Source organism: Triticum urartu, chromosome 6 (assembly GCF_003073215.2).
Source record: "Triticum urartu cultivar G1812 chromosome 6, Tu2.1, whole genome shotgun sequence".
Lineage (NCBI taxonomy): Eukaryota > Viridiplantae > Streptophyta > Magnoliopsida > Poales > Poaceae > Triticum > Triticum urartu.
This window is the reverse complement of record NC_053027.1, coordinates 172,978,585-172,984,584: the sequence shown is the minus strand read 5'-3', so window position 1 is coordinate 172,984,584 and position 6,000 is coordinate 172,978,585.

Sequence of the window (6,000 nt, the reverse complement as noted above, 5' to 3'; positions counted from 1 at the left end):
GTTCGTCGTTATCAAGCCCGACCAATAACCAGAACAAGGATTTTCACCCCAAACATGAAGTGTGGTGTTCCAATCATTGTCTTGATGATAGATCTTCTGAAACATATGCTTGAAAGAAACATGTGACCAAATTTACATGGCCGTGTCAATATCTATCCATAACGTCAGTTCTTTATGAACTGAAGAAAGCAGTTCATCTTACCCGGAGCATCGAGCGTTGTCTGCTCAATGACCTGTGTCCCAACATATAATCAAACTATTTGAAATGGTTGATGCCACTTGGAACCATGTGCCGATTTGTTGGTGTGAAGCGGTGGTAGATGGGAGTACGCGCACTTTGTACGTACTAATATTAGAAACACGTTCACTCTGGGAGATCTAGATTTCCTCATAACCTTCCAATGAGAGAATGGCACGGGAACATATTCCGGAGGAAGAAAAGCGTGTAGCAGAACGAGTGGTTCATACTTCATACGCGAGGTCTTTAGGCAGGAATGACACACGAGGATCAGTCACCAGCATCAATCAACGTACTAGACCGGATCAACTAATGTGAAAGTATAGTACACTGGCAACACCACTTTTTTGTGTGGGGAGCAACACTTTGAGTACACACACCTACAAACCTACTGGTAAGAAATCTACAATATAGGTCAGATGCTACCAAGTAGGAGTAAATATATGCGCCTCCCCAAAAGAGAGGCACACAGAGCATTGAGAATGCATAATTAAAGAGGCGATAGAAGGCGAGGAATAGATCCTACCTAAAATGCACAAAAAGTGCATGCTTGCCATGCTCTTGCTCTACGAAGATTCTTATGCAGATAGCAAGTTGGGAGATTTTTTTTTCTTCTTCTATTCTGTGCAGCTAGGTTGCAAAAGTGAGAGATTGGAATCTCATGCGTTCTACTGCTGCTGGAACAGCACACTGTCCTATCCTCTCTCCTGTCTAGTGGGATAAACTGTTCTTCAGTTGTAAATTCGCACTTGCATGCGATCGACTGATTGCATAATATTTTCACTGTTGATTGAGACAAGGGAATGGCATGCTTCCTTTTCTTCTTGTTCCTATTGACAGCTAAGTTGCTTGCGCGGCTGGGTGGGTAGTAGATACTACACCATGTTTGTACTTAGGAAAAGGTCGATTTATGTCGATCAACTATTTTCTGAATTAGTTTTGGTCCATAAACTCTATACTAGACAAGAACCATAACCTAGGCAAGGTAACAATGATTTGACCAATGGTGCCCGTGTTTTCGCGAATGTGACCTTGGTAGTTGATGAATAGATCGGAAGTTTTCCTCGCAAAAACAAAGACAACCCAGTAATTAAGCACAAAAGAATTAATTTTGCAGAGAAAGAATCAGTGGCGATTGAAATTTAGGCAAGGAAATTCTGTCAGAAGTATTGTTGAAAATAGGCCTAGAAAATTTCAGGGAAAAGTTGATCCAAAAAGTACAGAGAAATCAAGAGATTCTAAAAAAGCGAAGTAAACAAGAAATTTAGGCAAGGAGATTTTGTCAGAAGTATTGTTGAAAATAGGATTTAATATATATATATATATATATATATATATGGAATTAAGATATCATGGATTGCTTGGAATATATGATGATGATTAGATTTGAGCGTACATGGGAAGTATTACACGCACCTACAAATGTGTCGAAAGTAAAATGTGGTAGTAGACCAAACACGTCCTAGCTACAACTTAGGTTCTTAGACAAGAATCAGTATATAGAGATTTGAGATGTCGCGAGCATAGAATGATCTCAAGTACAACGCACATGTACATGTGTCACACTCAGAAAATTCGATCACCACCACCACCACGAGTTAGTCGTCTACGTACCCGCAGTTTCCTCTCCATCTTTTCTGCTGTATTTCCATGGCGTCCGGAAGAAGAGATCAGGACCCGTATCAACGGCTCCCAGCCAAAAGTAGATCGAAAGCAGCAACCAAAGGGAGACGGTTCAACGATTGATGTAACCTGCCACCTGCTGCAAGCCATGCCTACTTTGGCTGCTCCATTCTCAGAGTGCAAATGATGACCAATAAGCCAAGGGAGGAACTTTCCTCCACAACACCCCTTAATTCTGGTAAGAAAGCACAATAATTAGATAAAATACTACGTAAGCATTTTAAAAACAGTTCTGCTAAAGCACATCTAGGTAGTAAACACGTAAATTTCTGTACATCCATTCGATGCACTTTTAGATATTTTGGTAAGTCTAAATACACTTTCAAAAAGTGTATATTATTTCCCGCAAAAAATAGGCGTATATTCAACCACTGTATTAAACATGGATTTTTTAAATAATTTTGTGACACTTTAACATTGAGTTGTTAATCTTTTAAAAATCAAGAAATGGTGATAAAACTCATCCTTTCGCACAGCTATGTTGCTTATAGAAATGGCAGGGGTGAGTACCCTAGCCGCTAGAGACGGCATGGAATTGGTTTTGGAGCACTTGCAAGGGTATTAAAGTGTTGTCAGTGAGTTCAGTTTGAACATTTGAAGTGGTATATAAAATTTTGCCTGTAAAAAGAAATAAGGACTCAAACCGAGAGAACTTTATTTTCGATCGTGGGCATAGTGTGTACACAGGGGTATTCGCTTTTCCTTGCAAATTTAGGTACGTTAAGGCAGCCTCCTGAAGACATAGGTCAAACATCCTAGCTTAAGATTATAGTGGAAGAAAAGAAGAAAAGGAAACATGATTTGTATGCATCACCAACCAGGTTTCATGGGCATTGCACAGAAAGGGCTAGGAGTGAACATCATGGTATAACTTTTTTGCCTATAATTCATTCCCAAACATTAGGGTTTCTCTCTCCCTGCTGTCTCTAGCGGCTAGGGAACTCATCCCTTCAAGCTTCGCCCACGAGCCCATGGATCCACCTCCCCTCTGCCTGCCGCTTAGGCGGCCGGTGGCGGGGAGGAGGATCTTGGTGCCTCGGCTCTGACTAGTAGTTTAGGTTAGGTTTTTGTTCTCACGAGGGCAGTGCTCTGGCGGATGGCGGCGCTTCATCTTCAAGTTGGTGTTACGGGCTTCAGTCCTCCTCGTGTTGGTCCTTTATGATGGAGTCGGCGGAGTTTCGATGTAGATACCTACCGTCTTCTTGAGGCAGTGAGGTTAGGGTTTCTCGTCGTGTGTACGCTCACGCGAGATTTGGCGTTAGCCACTTCGGATCAATTCAAAGGTTCAATGACGACGACTGCGGCTCTGGGGAGCTAGTCCTTAGGGCCACGTGCACGTAGACTTCCCGGTTGTCATCGACACGGTCAAGCCGGCTCCGGTAGGAGAGCGGCGACTGCAGCTCATTTTGGCAGCGGCAGTGGTTGTTCGGTGGTGCAGGATCCTTGATGTAATTTTTATTATGATAATTCTTATGAACCTTTTTAATAGATCTAGGGTCCTTTTTCGCAAAAGGAACTTTTTTGCCTATAAAATAATTAAAAGATATACTCTGTTGTGGAAATATGCTCATGCCAAATGTGTTTTATATGATTTTTCATCTGGACATACCTGAATACTTTTATACGTATTACGGCTCAAACATAGAGAAGTTTGAGTATGCTTTTTCAATCAATGCTGGTAATGTGTGTATACAAAGTTATTTTCGTTTCCTCGCAAATTTAGATACTCTACGACATTCTCCCGAGGACATAGGTCAAACATGCTAGCTTAAGACTACAGTGGAAGAAAGGAAAAGGAAACATGATTTACGTAGCAGAAGTAGGTTTCATGGGCATTGCACAAAAAAGGGCTAGGAGTGCTTTGATCATGGACCCTTTTCTAGGATGGATAAAAGCTAGACACGAACATCACATAATTTAACCCACTTTTCTTGCCTTTTTTTCCTGCCTCCTGCTTTGATGATGTCTATGTGTAAATCAAGACCTTTGAGTAGAGTCGGCAAAAGCAAAGGAGGGCGGCTCAATCTTCCTCTACCTAGCTAGCTAGGAGGACCATGCTCATTTCCACTTCGTTTGCTACTTTGCAAGAAAGCCTTACCAGGTAAGCATTCTCGGCCGTCCCTTCCTCACACACTTGGCTTTGTACCATGCACCAAAAGGGGCAAATGGATGTGCACGAGTGCTACTATACCTGGGACCTTTCCTTTCCTAGGGCTGATCATGGGTTTGCTTAGATATGCATGCCTTGGATTGCGCGTGTGTGTGTTCCTTTTGTACGACAAACTAATTAAGTGCGTCGCCGTTCCTTTTCTTCTGCTGCTGCTGCTTTTGCTCTCCTTTACATGTCAAAAACAAATTCATCACAAATGCTACACTGGCATATGGGCCACTTATGTATGAGAGGGCATATGCATATTGTTAAGCGTTTCTCAGATTAATCAAGTACTCCCTCCGGTCCTTTTTAGTTCGCATATAAGATTTGTCTGAAGTCAAACCTCGTAAACTTTGACCAAGTTTATAAAAAAATACAAACATTTAGAATGTGAAATCAACAACATTAGATGCGTCATGACTTTATTTTTCATATTGTATAAATTTAGCATTATAGATGTTAATATTTTTTCATATAAATATGGTCAAACTTTACGAAGTTTGACTTCAGATAATCCTTATATGCAGAGTAAAAAGGACCGGAGGGAGTATATGTACAGGCTGTCCTTCCTTTCTTCATCCATGTATAAACTAAGTTTGTCATTACCAACGTGTGCATAATTTAACATAACATATAGGGTTTCGTACTCTGCCAGTGAGATCTCCCTCCAGATGGTTTTTGTCCTAGGAATCAAATCCCAAGGAAGATTGGCATCCCCCTTCTTGTTGGTATTAGGGTTTATCTTTCTTCCTTGGAGTCCATGTGTTGTTGTTGAAATTAATGTGTTCACGGTTCATTTCATGTTACGAATTTCTATGCAAGTCATGTCACAGGAACTGTAGCTATTCGATTGATTTACAACATTAGCATATGATGCATTAGGATAAGATTATTCGCATGGAAATGGGCATATAATCCATTCCTGATGTAAGAAATAAGATCCTTACATATGCTATGTCACATGAAGATAGACTGATGGACTGGTGAAGCGGACTATCAAGAATAAATTCCTTTCGTTGTTAAATGCAAGATAAAAACTTTACAGAAGATGCAGTTGGCGTCCTTATTGACAATGTATGATGCGGATGTCTTCTTGTTGTTGCGGAGGCTGCGTGTGTGCTCATGATGATTTGTATCCTCTTGATGCTACATTTTGAGGTAATAAAGTGCACCCTTTATCGGAAAAAATGTGGTGTTGTTGCAACTAATGTGACCACATTTCATCATTTCACATTATGAATTCTTATACACATTATGTCGTGATACCGGTAGCTATTTGATTGATTTAGAGCACTTGCATATGATGCATTAGAATGGGGTTGTTCTCATGGAAATGGCCATATAATCCATTCCCGATGTAATAAACAAATAAAATCCTTAGATGTACTATATCACATGAAAATAGACTGGTAGGCTGGTAAAGCGTACTACCATGAATGAATCCCTTTCATTGTAAAAAAAATGTAAGACATAAACTTTACAGAAGATGCAATTGGCATCGATCCTTGCTGACAATAAATTACTAATACATACATATCTCACACATAGCACTACCAGTTCTAGAACAAACCTTCGCATTTCTTACTATAAAACATAAAGAGTATTCCTCTTTTTCTCTAAAGTTGTGACTTGTGACATCTTTTACCCTATTACAAATAATTGCCATATCTTCTTAGTTGAAACCTATGATAAATTTTACTCTATTTTATTATTTATCCAAACTAACAAGCTAGACCGACTTTGTCAAAATGATGTAGTTGTTGGCAATCAAATAACTCATATACACATTTATCGGGAGCGTAAAAACTTATGCCAATTCCCTCACATCCGACTAATTAATCTGATCACAGTTCATTTCACATTATGAATTCCTATGTACGTTATGTCGCGGTAATGGTAGCTAGTCGATTGATTCAAAGCATTAGCA